The sequence below is a fragment of the Epinephelus lanceolatus genome, chromosome 24 (genome assembly GCF_041903045.1).
Source record: "Epinephelus lanceolatus isolate andai-2023 chromosome 24, ASM4190304v1, whole genome shotgun sequence".
NCBI classification, from domain to species: Eukaryota; Metazoa; Chordata; class Actinopteri; order Perciformes; family Serranidae; genus Epinephelus; species Epinephelus lanceolatus.
Window position 1 is genome coordinate 20,368,583 of NC_135757.1, and position 17,130 is coordinate 20,385,712.

The window sequence follows — 17,130 nt, forward strand, 5'->3', positions numbered from 1 at the left end:
TATTTTTCAATGAATATCCATCTCTCTTGTGTTTATTATTAATTAGCAATTAAAGCAACTTCATGCTAAATTTAGAAGCTGATAGCTAAATAAGAGTAATTTAATAATTATGCGATTTATAATCCAATATTCCTGACAATTTCCTGACAGATCTGGTGGTCTTGATGGCTGTCTCTGTTGACGGTGTTTAGGAATGTCAGCTGTGCACATATAACTTGTCCCTTTCCACATGTAATAATTTATTTCAATGTTGTTTCTAAGACATGGCCAGAGATTTGCCTTCTGGATTAATGATGCCAGGAGCTTGCTCCAGGGAACTCTTCAGCCAGTGTACAGAGTGCCAAAATGGATAGCCCCAACTGAGGATGTTCCCGCTCACATGCAGGCAGTCAGTGACCGTACCCAAAATGAAAAAAGACTTGTAGACTTCATCATACAGTCACAGGGAGCAGCGTAGCGTTTGGTAGTACTTTGACAACTATTACATTTTACATACTAAATAACTTAATTGAGTCACCCTCTGCCATTGTTAGGATTTTATACATAACATAATAACATAATTATTTCTGTCCTTTCGTTTATTTACAGGATGTGCTTAATGGAAAGCCATCTAAGTGGTTTCCTCAGAAACCCTCATACTAGGTGCCTGTGTACCTCGACAGTGAAGAGCAGCAGGACACCCTGTTTGCCTATCTTAAGGGCATATTGGAGAAAACAGCAGCTTTACCGATGAAGTAGACGGGTCCATGTCATTGGTCCGACAGCCCATTGGTTCAACATCCCATTAGTCTGACTGTCCGCGGTGCTGAACGGCTCGCGGCAGGCGTATGGTGCGCCGCGACTGGCTCTGGGTCAGCTGGGAAAGGCTTGAGGCGGAGCAGGTTCACGGCTTATGTGTTTGTCACTTTCTTTTTCATTTTAACCCACACCATGATCTTTTCCTGACCCTAACCAAGTGGTTTTTGTGCCTAAACCTAACCAGACCTTAACCACAGGGCATCATGATGATTTCGGAACGGACTTCGGAACAATGGGTTTAATATGGTCGGAACAATGGGATGTCTAACCAATAGGCTGTCGGACCAATGGGCAGTTCCCAAAGTAGACTTCATATGTGGTGTTCTTTTTCCTGAAGTAAGCATGACTGTGTAATGCATTTGTATGTGGTTATTGATTTTCAAAGCTTCCCCTCTCACTCTCATTTCTAAGTATATATATATATATATGTATATATATATATATATATATATATATATATATATATTTCCCACAGTAATAAGGAAAACAAAACAAAACACATATTGGCCATTTTTGTGTGTGCCATATGCAGCCACAACAGCTTGGCACCTCCTCCTCATGCTGGTCACATTTTGCTGTGGGATGGCATCCCATTCCTCAACCAGGAGTTGTTGAAGGTCAACCAGTGTGGTTGTGTTGATCACTCTAGCACGTACAGCATGCCCAAGCTGATCCCACAAGTGTTCAGTTGACCTATGGCTAAGTCCCGCCCTCAAACGTGATTTTCTGCCTGGACGTCCATTGAAATGCATTCCAGAAAGTCAGTTTTGTTTGGTTTTTATGAGCTTTTTTGGAGATTTGAAGTTTAAAAATGGTCAAACGGTGTGCATGGGGTACATGCAACTCCAACACAAGGTATCCTGAGAGGCTGGGTGACGAGGTGTATTTTTTACACTTTAAACTTACATCTCAACCGAGAAAAGTGTCTCCTTTGGATAAAGTTGCGTGGTAACGTTAGACCACAACATCAGCTCAACGTGAATAAGATTAACAATGTCTACATCTGTTCTAAGGTAAGTCAACGTTGTATTTGAGGCAACATATTGTCACTTTGCTGGAAAGAAATATAAAGTTATCTTTAACATCTCTAGCTAACGTTAGCTAAAGTTAGCCTAATGTTAGCTCCTAGCTGCGTTGTTCATCATGTCACCTTGTTTGCTGGGAGTTCATTAGCCTATTTTGTTCTAGTTTTGTACTTTGGTGATCGTACATCATTGTTAGCTGTTGTCCAAAGGGCTCTAGTTAAGCTAACGTTAGCTAAAGTTAGCCTAATGTTAGCTCCTAGCTGCGTTGTTCATCATGTCACCTTGTTTGCTGGGAGTTCATTAGCCTATTTTGTTCTAGTTTTTGTAATTTGGTGATCGTACATCATTGTTAGCTGTTGTCCAGAGGGCTCTAGTTAAGCTAATGTTAACTTCTGGAGCTTAGCTTCATTAATTTATCTGTAATCGCAGAGATAAAGGTTGGCTGAATGATTCAGTGTAAATACTGTAGCACCAAACTAACGGAGAGACACTCTTGGTAAAGATGGTAAAAAGGCTGCTATCCTTTTCTCATATTCTGAGCCAAAAACCTTAACTTCAGTGGCACTTTAACTTGTTGTCTTTGATGGCGATGGCAATGAGATGCAGTTCACAAGCGTACACTGTGACCTGTAAATTTTGGCTTGTAATTTAAGCTTTTCATCAACCTTCTCAACAATAAAATGATGAATATATCCCTCCAATGCGTAGTTTAGGCCCTTTTGGTTACTTCTCAATGACATCTGATCATTATGTCCCCAAAAATCATCAACTGCCTCCTGCGAAATGCCGTGTACTGTGACACCTGCCATAGCGCCCGGTCACTGAATGTTGATAGTTTGTCCGAGTGAGTAGAGGGGGGCGTGGCTTAGCCATAGGTCAATTGGGTTGAGGTTTGGACTCCAATCAGGTGCATACACCTGTGACTGACACACACCTAGTAGCACTTGAAGCTCAGAACAAGAGTGAATACCAACAGGAGAATGTTGCAGGGGATTTTGGCACATTGTTTTGGGGCGTTACCCACATGTTTAGCTGTGTTGCTCATTCCACTAATGCATGATCATTACAAGTTGTAATGTTTTATCAGTCTGTGGTGCCAAGTGTCTTGTTTTATGCTGCAGTCTGCTGGGGAGGAAGTTTGGGAAAAAAGAAGGCAGGGAGGCTGGATAAGCTTGTAAAGAAGGCTGGCTCTGTGATCGGAGTCAGGATGGACTCTCTGGGGGATGTGGTGGAGAGATGCACAATGAGGATGGTGGAGGCCATCCTGAACAATACAGATCATCCACTTTATAACACCTTGATGGACCAAAGAAACAACGGTGGTGGACGGCTCCTCTCTCATCGTTGCAGGACAGAGATATACAGAAGATCTTTTGTACCCAACGCCATCAGGTTTCATAATTCGCTGTTAAAAAGATGAGCTGACAGACTTTTTTGAATTTCCCTTTGGGGATGAATAAAGTACTTCTTGTTCTTAGGTGTATTTTTCAATTAACTGTTCATTTATTCCTTTAACCCATAATGAAGTAGTCAAGGAAAAAAGTCTCAGATGAATATTCATACAATGACACACAAGAACAAATCAAATATTGTAACAGATATATTAAACTTCAATGGTATATTAACAAAAGATGCATCTTACTTTGCTTCATCATACAAATCAAATATAGTTCCAAATATACTTGTACTATACTTATACTTGTAAAGTTGTATCTAAATGTATAAAAAAAATTGCTTAACTAGTGTCGGAAGCAAATGGCTCTGTAAACATACAGTAGAACGTAGTGCAAACACTTTATGTGCAAGAAAGAAAATGGCTCTGTAAACATAGAAAGTAGTGCAAACAATGTTTAGGTGCAATTATTTAAAAAGGTGCACTGAATAAACCACATGAAAATTTAACTTAAATTTAACACACCACACCTGGCAACATTACATTTTTTCCAGGAATTTTGTCATCAGAGCCTCAAAACCCTGCTGTGCAGACTTCAGTTGTGCCATTGTCTCTTGGTGGCGCAGCTGACTGGCCTCTACTGACTGTCACAGGAACTCCAACCTGCGTTTACGGGGGTTGTGTGGTGTGGATGTGGTTGCTTTTGGTCCTGTGTTTCCTATAGGGCTGGGTACTGTGTCAGCTAATGCTGTGCTGCTGCTGCTGCTGCTGCTGCAACATCTCAGCACCTCAGGTCTGCGAAATTCAAGCCCCTCTGATGTCCCAACAGGGAACACTACATCATGCTGCTCTCCCAGAAGAGCTTCCATTTCACTATAAAACTGGATGCGCATGGCTCCCCTCCCTGTTGAATTATTATTGTCTTTTACCTTTTTGCATCAACAAGTGTGTTCCATTTTCTGGCCACCTTGTCAGGGCAGAAAATCTGTTGGAAATGGCTTCCCAACTTATCTGCTGCCTCTTTCCACAGCATTTTCTTGTTGGACTTGGCAGTTCTTAGCCGTGCATTCAGCTCTTGCAGGTTCTTTGGGACCCGCTACCTTCCGCTCTGATGTGCTGGTGCATCAGGTCAATCAAAAATAGTGTTTGGTCCCTGTTGAAGCCGTCATTGTTTGGTATGGGTGATGGTGATGGCGATGGTGCTGATGATGGTGGTGGTGGTGATGGTGATGGTTCAGGTGTTGGCTCAACAGTATCCTTGCAGTTGTCTACAAAACCCACAAAAAACAACAGGCTAACATTATTAATGTAATTACTATTGTTGTAGTTATGATTGTTATTCTACTGTCTTATCTGCAATTATGTGCAACTCACCCAGTTCAACCAGATGTACTCTGACAGATAGATCCGCAGTAGAGTAGTATGTGGTGAGGTCGTGAGCCCTCTGGTATAGGGGACCAGGGAAAGGAGTATTTCTCTGGGGATCCAAATACAAATTCATGTTCCTGTCGAGGTAGACTTTGAAAAAAAAGACACACACACACACACACACACACACACACAGTTATAGCTTCATAACTGTGGTAGAGCACTGAGTTGGTTCATTCAATCATTTATTTACTTAAAAAGTATTTTGAACACGATTTTGCTGTGTATAAATTATGTGTTTTGGCTTCAGAGAGGAGTTTCTTGTAGATGTCAGTAGCTTGACAATGAAACTGTTATAACGGTGATAGTGCGGAGAAACAGAGCTGTACAACTGAAGTGTTTAATGTTACTGTAGTTTAGCAGCCCCGTTTTGCCAGCGATAAATCTTAAAGACCATCAGTTGAGCCATCAAAACCATGAACGTTAACGTTACCGTTCTACTACCGTTAGGCTAGCCGTAGCCACTGTTAGCAATATCAGTTGATAACAACGCTCTATGTGGTATTTTGCACATACAGACAGCTTAGCAACATGCCCATGGATAAAAACTGAACACTACTATGGGTATGGCTGACCTAATGTAAAACAAATAAGTTAAATTGCTATAAACAGTACTTTGGCAGAGTGTTTACTATGTATGTGACCGGCAGCCATGAATTCCTAAGTTGGGGTTGATGCAGTTGCTCCAAGCAAAGACAGTGGATAAACCAAGACGGTCCACTGCGAGTCAGTTTCCTGTATCAGTGTCATGTGGGGTTCGCGACCACCACGCCCCTTTAGGAGACGAACAGCAGGTACTGAGTCCATTGACTTCAGTGGGAGAAATGAACGTGATTACAGATTATGGCCGATTCTTTTGCCCCATAGTCACAGAAGCAAATATTGGACCCATTTATCACAAGCCACATATCTTCAGAACATTCCGACACCAAAATGGCAAATTTCACACGGACAAATCAGGAGAAAATTTACTTTGTTCAAGACTGTGTCTCAACAACACACTCTCGCGAGATCTGGCAACAGATAGCTCCTCTCTGGTGCTGAAATCAGTGCAGTTTCACCAAAGATACTGGATTAAAAAAATATTTTTTTTCCAGCAGATGTCTTAGCTACAACATGATTGAGCTAACTGGAGTAGTTTCATGTCGTATCCGACAACGGGAGGCTTTTAACAGATGACGTCCTGATGTTAGCTTTGCTGCTAGTGTTAGCTGTCCCTGTCAGCTGCAGCTACTGATGCTTTCTAGACATCGTGATTTCCCAAAACTGAATAAATACCTCACACAGCAACACAAAACTGCTTTGCGAGCTCAATCATGTTGTAACTAAGATATCCGCTGGAAAAAATATTTTTTTCATGGACCGTTTAATGAGTTATTACCTATTACAGACACCGCTAACGGCTAACGGTTAGCCCAGCTAATCTACGATAACCAAGCGAGGTTGGGGATACTCGTCTTTGATTGGCGGTTCTCCATCGTCTTTGATTGGGCTACAGGGGACAACGCCTACTTAGGAGACCGGAAATGTATACCATTTTATACAGTGGGGGTATATTGTAGGTGGGCCATCTTGTTATAATACAGTATCTTTGCTCCAAGTTTCTGAGTTGGAAATCCGACCTCAGTGTGCGTTCGAGTTTAAACTTTCGACTGGGAACTGGGAATTTCCGACCTCCGAGTCCAATAGCGTCATTCTATTGGCTCTAATGAATCAAACAAGGTGTCAATCACTCAAAACGACCAATCCGTTGTGGAGATAGAGCCTCCAAAGCACAAAAGAGAAAATCTGCTTCACATTTAGATGGTGTGAGTGTGGTCAGTTTGGAGTGGGAAATAAATGAAAAAAACGAAATGGACAGTTGTATGTGCAAACACCATTAGGGATTTACTACTTGACAATTCCTACAATGTATTTCTGTTACACTCGTATGAGTGAACTGCGCTGAGCGAAACTAATCTACAACTGAAAAAAACAACTGTCAGCTGCATCTGTCGCGAGGGCACATCGTGTGCTGATCATGTGTATCATTTAAGCGCTATGATTGGCCATTGGCGGGGCATCCACGGCTTCAATAGAGCCGCATGAAGACGCAACTGAAACAATTTGATGACTGATGACTGAAATGACTGATTCTGAGCGCGGAGTACGAGTGTCGAGATCTGAGGTAAAAACATTCGCTTTTTTTGTTGGCTGGCTATAGCTTTGGGCATATTTAGCTATGTAGGTTATGTGCTGTCTTTTAGTCAGTGTTATGTAACGTGATTTACACGATCAAATGCTTTAGAAGCATCAATGAAGCACATGAACATTGTAGAATTTTGCCTATTATATTTATCTAAAATTTCCTTTAGTGCGAAAATACATAAATCAGTGCCATGGTTTCGTTTAAAACCAAATTGGTTGTCAGTAGACAGGACGTATCTCTCAAGTCTACACAGTAGAACTGTCTCCAGCGCTTTGGACATGACACTGGCCAGAGCTATTGGCCTGTAATTATCTGAGCTGTTCAGCTTCCCCACTTTATCTTCGATAACTGGTACTAGCACAACAAAAAGCATAGAATGAGGTAACACTCCATGAACAAAAAAAACCTGTGTAGCACATAGCCACCAGAGGGCACAGTTTAATATGTTCAGCTGTAATATTATCCAGACCACAGGCCTTATTATCTCTTAACTTCAATATTGCTTCATGGATTTCAGCAGAAGTAACAATAACATCATAATTAAACTCTACATTATCCACTACAAACAGATTACTTTTTACACAGTTTAACAGTTCATAATACTGTTTCCGCCATAACTGTGAAATTTCATCAGGACCACTCACACCATCTATATTAGATGGAAGAGATGTTTTGCAGTTATTAATAGTTTTTACTTCTTTCCAGAAGTCATTAACATTATTTTTTTGCAGCTTCCTTGCCAGGGAACCTGACCTCATAGTATTTTCATTTCTTTTAATATAGCGAAGTGCATATTTAAATCTAGCATTAGTGCATTTTTTATTTTCAAACAAAGGGCCATGCCTGCTTTTTCCTGACTCAGCCCACTTTTTAAAAGCATTTCGGGCCTCTGCATGGAGCCCTTCTACATGATCCTTCCAACCTGGCTTAGCATTGCACACTTTTGTCCTGTGTTTATATAGAGGCCTGCTTGAGATACCGAGAGATTCCACAATAGTTTCATACAGGGAACATAATTCCTTACAGTGTTGTACATTCTTACAGTTCATATCCCGACACAATAAGGCATCTTTTGGGACCTTAATATTACCCAGCAAAGCATCAGAATGACTGACATATTTATTAAGATCTTTCTTTGACAATTTTGACCAATCTATTTTCCCTACACCAATGCCATTATCCACAGGCAACAACACTGGTAAATTGCCTGTGTTCAACACCATGAGAAAGGGTATATGGTCCGTGGTAGCCAAATCATAATCAATTTTCATCATATCGATGGAGTCATGGGCATCCACTGTACAAAGGCAGAGGTCTAGCCAGGAAGTAGAGTGCCAGGCCTCGCTGATAAAAGTATAGCTATCATTTGGCAATAGTACCTTACTAGATAAAATCAATCCACTGTCTGAACAAAACTGAATTAAATGATTACCAAATAGAGAGTTGGCATCAGTTACATCAGCATTCATGTCACCAACAACATAGATGCAGGAAGAAGGATTGTCCTGAATAAAAGACATAATAAATGCCAATCTACTGAGGTACTCATCCTCATTTCATATGCACTCATATGGCGTATAGACATTCAAAATGATTAGCTTCTTATCATTACAACACAGCTCAATCCCAATAGCCCAGTCAACTCCCAATCTTATAACATTAACCAACTGGTCATATTTTTTATTCCACATCGTGGCTACTCCCCCTGGTATCCTCCCCTGGACGACTTCAGCACTTAGGTCAGTTGTTGATTCACCCGCCCCATGAAAGTCCCTATGAATAGAATTTAGTCCTTCCAGGTCTTGTTTAGCCAGGAACGTCTCCTGGACACACAAAATGTCACATCTCTCCATCAATTTGTCCACAACGACATGGCATGATTTATCAGTTTCACTGTGGCCAACACGCAGCCCACGCGCATTGTAAGACATGACACAGATGTTCATAGAGAGGTTAATTCATATCATAGCAGCTACTACGCAGACTGACTCTCGTGTGGAGCTGCAGGTGTACCATGGCAATTCAGTTCACTCCCCTCCTCATGACCAAAAACCTTGGGACCACGGGCCTCATAATAGATGATACCAGCCTCCCACCTGCACCTTTGGGCCAATGAAGAAAATATTATCTTAATGCCAGGATGCTGGAGGTGAAGCTAGTGCAGGTCCTCCTTCATCATGCTGACCAGCTTGACAGTGCTGACCTTCCCCATGTCATTGCCGCCACAGTGGATGATGAGGACATCTGGTGCTGCTCTTCCTCGCAGGGAGTGGGAAAAGAAGGAGAAAAGGCCTGCCCACTCCAGTCCACCCCAGCCAAAGCAGCAGACACGGACGCCCGGCATGCTGAGGGTACTTCCCAAGGTCTCTGCAGCTCTCTGGACACTACGCTGGACATAGCTGTCACCAATGATCCACACTGTGCATATGAAAGTAAAATGAGTTTAATAAATAATTAGCGTTATATATTTAAAAAAAAGTTGAAGTGTTTTTTTTTTAAGATAACAGCTGAATCATTGTTTCAAGGTTTGTTGTATAACGTTAGTTTCAGCTAAACTCAAGTTACCTCAAGTTTCGTGAGGGAGCTGCAGGGGAGCTGGCACCAAGCGGGAGCAGCCAACACCACAGGGCTAGCCAAAGTAGCCTAGCTTGTTAGCCTTAGCTAACTTAGCAGCGCTGAGCGAGGTGGGCGTGTTTAGGCAACCAGACTTCCTTCGGCCTGCCTCTTTGCCCATTTTTGATTGTCCGGGAGTTGGGCAGAGTCAGGCACTGCCAAGATGGCGACGTCCAGAGCGGAGTATTTTGAGCTTTAAATCCACTCTTCAGAAACGGATGGGTGATGTCATGGTGACTACGTCCATTAATTTATACAGTCTATGGTACTAACAGGAACTAAGAAACGAGATCATACTTCTCCTGTTTTAGCTTCTCTGCACTGGCTCCCTGTAAAATCCAGAACTGAATTTAAAATCCTACTGTTAACTTATAAAGCTCTAAATGGTCAAGCTCCATCATATCTTAGAGAGCTCATAGTGCCATATTATCCCACCAGAACACTGCGCTCTGAGAACGCAGGGTTACTCGTGGTCCCTAAAGTCTCCAAAAGTAGATCAGGAGCCAGAGCCTTCAGCTATCAGGCTCCTCTCCTGTAGAATCATCTTCCTGTTACGGTCCAGGAGGCAGACACCGTCTCCACATTTAAGACTAGACTTAAGACTTTTCTCTTTGATCAAGCTTATAGTTAGGGCTGGCTCAGGCTTGCCCTGTACCAGCCCCTAGTTAGGCTGACTTAGGCCTAGTCTGCCGGAGGACCCCCCTATAATACACCGGGCACCTTCTCTCCTTCTCTCTCTCTCGTATCCTATTACTGCATCTTGCTAACTCGGCCATTCTGGATGTCACTAACTCGGCTTCTTCTCCGGAGCCTTTGTGCTCCACTGTCTCTCAGATTAACTCATATCGCAGCGGTGCCTGGACAGCGTGACGTGTGTGGTTGTGCTGCTGCCGTGGTCCTGCCAGATGCCTCCTGCTGCTGCTGCCATCATTAGTCATTAGTCATACTTCTACTGTTATTATACACATATTGTCACACATGTATACTGCCAGATATTAATACATACTTTCAACATATTGTACCACAGTAGCCAGAACTATAACGATAATATTATTACTTTCAATAATGTTGTTGTAAGCTACTGTCATTACCATCTGTCCTGCATCTCTCTCTCTCTCTCTCTCTCTCTCTCTCTCTCATTGCGTCTTACGGATTACTGTTAATTTATCATGTTGATCTGTTCTATACGACATCTATTGCACGTCTGTCCGTCCTGGAAGAGGGATCCCTCCTCAGTTGCTCTTCCTGAGGTTTCTACCGGTTTTTTTCCCTGTTAAAGGGGTTTTTTGGGGGAGTTTTTCCTGATCCGCTGTGAGGGTCATAAGGACAGAGGGATGTCGTATGCTGTAAAGCCCTGTGAGGCAAATTGTGATTTGTGATTTTGGGCTTTATAAATAAAATTGATTGAATTGACTGATTGATTAGTTTGAGAGTGAAAGAGGGTCTTGTAACCTGATGCAATTTTGAAGAAAGTGTAAATGTTATTTAATACTCTCTGTTATACTATGAACTAACAATTACATTTTCCATAAAAGAAAAGTTCCAAAAATATTTGTGTATGCTGTCAATTACAGTTTTTGGGAAAAAAAAAAAAATCTGAATCAGCAGGTCAGAATTTTGTTTTCAGCCAGGAAAATTGCAATTGGTGCATCTCTAACTGAAAGAGAAAAATATCTTGATAAACAAAACCACCTTAACCCACACCACAAGGAGTGTTTTGCATGTTTTACTTTAAGCAAGGTATGCACTTTCTGCCCAATCAGACCCAGTCAGAATTGAAATGTAAAAATATAAATGTCTGTAATATGTCATTATATGAAAAACTTTGCCTAATTTTCCTGACAAATGTTGTTGGCAAAATTACATTTCCACTTAAAGCGAAATTTCGGCTTATTTCAACCCGTCTCCTATCGTCCTAAATTTGTTTCAAGTCACTAGTGACATAGAAATAATAGTTAGCACGTTAGCCGTTAGCCTAGATACAGCCATAGCATCAGACCTGTTAAAACGTAATTAGGGGTGCACGATAACTATTGGGCCGATAACAAGAATTATTACATCATTCCAATAACTCCGATATCATGACGAATAGCCCCGATAACATATATAATTTTGTCAGCACGGCAGTGCCCCGCTCCCACTATGAGACCTGAATGGCCTGCAGTGAATGCTGCGTTAAAGTGACGTCGGCATCATCAGAAAAACTCTTTCTGACTGGGAAAATTCAAGAATACCCCCTCATGTCGGAAAACAACTCGTTAACTCAGTTAAAATTTCACACAGACGCGCACACTCTCTCTCTTTCACACACACACAAACACACACACACACTCTCACACTTTGCACAGTATACTGGTACCAACGGTAGACTGCGGCACTAAAACTTCACAGCACATATCAGTGTTTCTAAATTATTGCCGCTGCTGCTGCAATAATCCTTCAAAACATTTTTGCAAATGCACCACCACTCTGGGACATCTGTGCACTTGCACAGCGCAGCAGCCAGTATAGTGAGGAGAGCAGCGGTGAGGGCAGTGGGGAGGGGGGGAAGGTTCCTATTTAGGGATGCACCGAATATATTCGGCCGAATATTGCAAAAAAACACACATTCGGTATTCGGTGGAATAAGTGAAAAGCAAGGCCGAATAATAGCGGCATGTTTTGATAAAGCAATCAAACAGCATGCGGTGACGGATAGAGTAAAATGTCGGTAGTGTGGTGATAAACAGTAACGGCGAATCCCGCCAGTTGTGGGTTGAACGGGGGTCACAGACAGGAATACGTATTCCTGCCAAATACGGTGGCGCATTATAACGGCTTACCGGCGAAGAAGTCCGGCTCCAGGTGAATAACTTGTTGTCATGACTGCCCAAAAGTACCTGAACAGCTGAGCCATGGCAGCATGTGGCGTATCAGAGGAGAAACTTTAGGGACTGTTCGTTACTTATGAAGGTACTTGTCAGGGGAGGAGGGTGGCTGGTTGATTTTTATTTCATTTATTTTGATCCCCCCATGTTAATCACTTATTGATGCTGTTTTTGAAGTATGATAAGTCAATAAGTAATTTATTCCATTGAAATATCATTGATGTATTATTGAAAAGTGATTTATCTTTTTATAAATGACAAAAGGCACATCTGCCTAATTTTTGCTGTGGTATCGTGATACTACTCAGAACTGTGATACTGTCACTGGTATCGTACCGTGGGTCCCAATTTTGGTACCGTGACAACACTATCTCAAACACACACAGACTCTGTGTCTCTGTCTCTCTGTCTCTCTCTCTCTCTCTCCTAATATGAGATAAAAGAACAACCGAACCCCATTTACCTTAGTGAAAAGGTATTCATTTGAATGGAACCATAAGCCAAAATTCTTTAAACTTATTTTTTTGTTACTATGGAATGCACTTTTTCAGTTTGTTTACATAGACAAGTCTAACTTGTTCAGTGCAATCATTTTCTATATATATTTATTTTTTGACCTTCTGGAATGAACTTTTTCAGTGTGTAATCCCGATGCATGTATTTGCATCAGTTCTAGGGGCCTTTATTTTTATATCAGTAAGTAATGCACCTTATTTAAATTGATGTTCATTTGAGTTATCAAATAGTTTTTTTGTTTTATATCTTTCGAAAATGTTTGAGATGCTTGCCAATAGTTTTTCATCGGAAAAAATAAATATCTCTTCACTTAAAGAGTCAAAACAATCATGATATTAGGTATATATATATATATATATATATATATATATATATATACACAATGTATGTGTGGGTTATCGGTTATCAGTTATCGGTATCGGCCTTTAGGAGCTGAAAGTTATCGGTTATCGGTTTAAAAGAAAAGTTATCGTGCATCCCTAAACATAATTGAACGGGCATCCTTTCAAGTGCAAAGTTAGTCCACTAAACAAGCTTTTTCTCCACAAAGACCGCCTCATATCGTTAAGATAAATGTCAGAGAACATATAGAAAACGACATGTAAACGTGTTGTCTTATCTTACCGGTGTGCTGCCATGTTTGTTGTTTACCATTTAGCTAAGGCTGCAACCGGTCCCATTCCTTGCAACAGAAGTATTCCTCTTCTGTGGGCATTGGGGTACAGCATTCACAGGTAACGTTACACCACCAATCTCCAGAGCTAAAGCCTTACAGCAGCCATTCCTCCTCTGTCGTCCTCTACCTGTTGTGCATCTCTCTCTCTCCTCCTCCTCTTCAATTTCACGAAGCTCTTCGTCAGTGTATTCTGGCTCAAATAAATAAGGATGGCCATCGACTCTCGATGTGGAAAGCCTATATACTAACATTCCACATTTAGGTGGTCTTCAGAGTTGTTGTCTTACCTTACCATGTGTTTACCACTTCTTCGCCACTCTTAAAACAGTTGTGCTGTGCTGCCATCTGCAGCCTGCTGTTTTAGAGGGGCGAAGAAGAATTGATCATCTGACCTGCTAGACAAGGAGCTAACTAGCGTTAGCGCATCATGTCGGCGGTGTGGCAGTATTTCACGCTGGATGCTCCCACCAGCAAGACTGCGACATGCAACATATGCCAAGACAAAATTTCGAGGGGTGGCACGAGTGTTGCTAATTTCAATACCAGCAATTTGATTAAACAAATTGCTGGGGGGGGCGATTATTCGAGAAATTGTAGAATAGTTGCCACGATTTTCGAATAGTGTTTTTGCTTGTGTTGCCCATCCCTAGTAGTAGCACAAGCACACAGGTTCAAATACAGACATATTTGACAGAGCAAACGGTCCCACGCTCAGACAGCCCATTCCACTACTGGAGAGCCAACCAAATTCGGTTTCCCACCCTGGCTGCCACTGCTGCAAAGTATCTCTGTGCTCCTTGTACCAGTGTTGACAGTGATAGACTGTTCAGTGCAGCATCCAACATTGTTAATGCAAGAAGGAACAGGCTAGGAGGAGAGAGAGCAGAAATGCTCATCTTCTTGAAGAAGAATCTGCCTTTGCTCTTGAAATTATGAGCTAAAATGCTACTGCAATGTGTAGCCTCCTTGTTTTAAAGTGTTTTGTTTACTGTGTAGCTGATGCTCTTTTGATTTGTATTTTTTGAATGTTTACTTTATAGGTTAGTGTTGCATTATAAGTTTTTTTTAATCACTTCAGTTGCTGTTGGACTACCTTTTATATTTTACAATATTGCGGCTGCACTTTAACATTTTTTAATAATTATTCCTAGATTTATTTAGTTAACTTGTTGTTTCACTCCTGCTTTTTATACTGTTCTATTTATATGGCTTTTTTCATTTAATATTGTGGCTGCACTTTAATTAAAAAAAACCATATATTCCTAGATTTATTTAGTTAAGTTGCTGTTGCACTACTGTTTTTTATACTGTTCTATTTAAAAATAAATTTAAAAATAAATGGCTTCCATTTGCTGTATTCATTCATGTTTTACAAAGGGTTTAACCTGAGCCAGGCCTTACCACAATGATAATCATATATCGCAGTCATGCAGGCATAGTATATATATATATATATATATATATATATATATATATATATATATATATATATATATATATTTTTTATAACATACTGGTATCAGTACTCGGTATCGGCCGATACCCACAGCACAAGTATCGGAATCAGTATCGGGAGGGAAAAAATGGTATCGGAACATCTCTATTAAGCAGCCGTCCATACATGGAAAAGCAGATTTCATACCACTGTAAAAAATTCAGTTATCGAAACAAAAATCTGAAAATACACATATTGCATCTAGACAGCATGGAGATGTTGGTAATTTGTTTGTAACAATGATTGATTTGCTCCAGAAGTGAAAAACTGATGTTTAAAATTGCCATTTTTACATTGACTCCAATTGTTCACATTAGAGCAAAATTCAAAATGCTGTAAAAAATTCAGTTTTTGAGATAAAATTCTGAAATTTGCCACACATCATCTACCATGACTCTAGAATTTTGTCATTTTTTCATGAACATTGAAGATTTATTTAGCAAGAATTTGCATGTATATGTTTACAGTACCGTTTACAGTCAAACATTTTGATGCACTGTAGGCTCAATTTTTGATAAATCAAAAATCTGAGAAACATAGTTTTTGTAGGACAGTCTGAAGATGCTCTGTAGCAAGTTTGGTGTCAATTGAGCAAAAACTGTGGGAGGAGATAGGTTTAAGAAGTTTTACAGTTTTTGAAAAAAAAAAACAGAGTGATGAACTTCATAATTTTTAATAGGTTTAAATGTACAAAATTTTCTTCAGTATTGGGGCTACAGTTTGATGAAAGTTGTTAAGTTGTAGCACGTATAGTTGATTTGTTATGAATTTTCACAGTTTTGAACTTTAGACGCTTACTGTAGCGCCACCATCAGGACTACTGGCTTGAGTTTACAGCTGAGGATATCTGGCATGAGACTGGCAGGGCATCTGCAGGTTTCAGTAAGTTAAATTTAAGACTTTTTAAGACCTTTTTAATGCCACCTTGAATGGAATTTAAGACTGAAAAAACTATAAATATAAGCGATGGTTGGGGGATCCCGCTGTACTATAACCAGTGCTTAATTTGTAAAATTAGAAGTGGGGGAACACTTTTTTATGAGGCACCAGAGCCGCTTTACTGCGCAACTCCGAATGGAATGGTTGTGACATCTAGTGTTGTCACGGTACCAAAATTGGGACCCACTGTACGATACCAGTGAAAGTATCATGGTTCTGAGTAGTATCACGATACCACAGCAAAAATGAGGCAGATGTGCCTTTTGTCATTTATAAAAAGATAAATCACTTTTCTATAACACATCAATGATATTTCAATGGAATAAATTACTTATTGACTTATTCATAGAAAAACAGCATCAATAAGTGATTAACATAGGGGGGATCAAAATAAAATGAATAAATAAAATAAAAATCAACCAGCCACCCTCCTCCCCTGACAGGTAAAGAACAGTCCTTTCATAAGTAACAAACAGTCCCTAAAGTGCGTTGAGGTTTGTGGACCGTTACCTGCCACAGAGAGAAATGTGAATGGCAGTCATGACGCCAACAAAAGAGGAAATTAGGCTACTGGACCTGGAGTTGGACTTCTCTGTCGCCGCCGGTAAGCCGTTATTTTGCGCCGCAGAGTCGCCGTAGGCTATTTGACCACCGTATTCCTGTCTGTGACCCCCGTTCAACCCACAACCTGCATGTTTCGCCTTTCGTTTCTGCTGCTGGTTGAAATCTGGGGAACTGCCCATTGGTTCGACATCCCATTGTTCCGACCATATTAAACCCATTGTTCCGAAGTCCGTTCCGAAATCATCATGATGCCCTGTGGTTAAGGTCTGGTTAGGTTTAGGCACAAAAACCACTTGGTTAGGGTCAGGAAAAGATCATGGTGTGGATTAAAATGAAAAAGAAAATGACAAACTCATAAGCCGTGAGCCTGCTCCGCGTCAAGCCGGTCGCGGCTCACCATACGCCCGCCGCGAGCCGTTCAGCACCGCGGACAGTCGGACTAATGGGATGTTGAACCAATGGGCTGTCGAACCAATGACATGGACCCGAAATCTGTACTCACACAGTGTGCTGAATGATTTATTTTGCTGGCACAAAACTATTTTAAGTCGCAAATGTGAGTAAGATGCTCGCACGTAGAGCTCAAATCAGAAAACAAATCACTGCCGACAAGTACAAAGAAATAAAT

General features: G+C 40.9%; 1 pseudogene; it reads right to left on the reverse strand.

Annotated features, from left to right (window-relative positions):
* Positions 1–3,755: 3,755 nt before the first annotated feature.
* LOC144461857 (uncharacterized) lies at positions 3,756–4,717 on the reverse strand (annotated as a pseudogene).
* Positions 4,718–17,130: the final 12,413 nt, after the last annotated feature.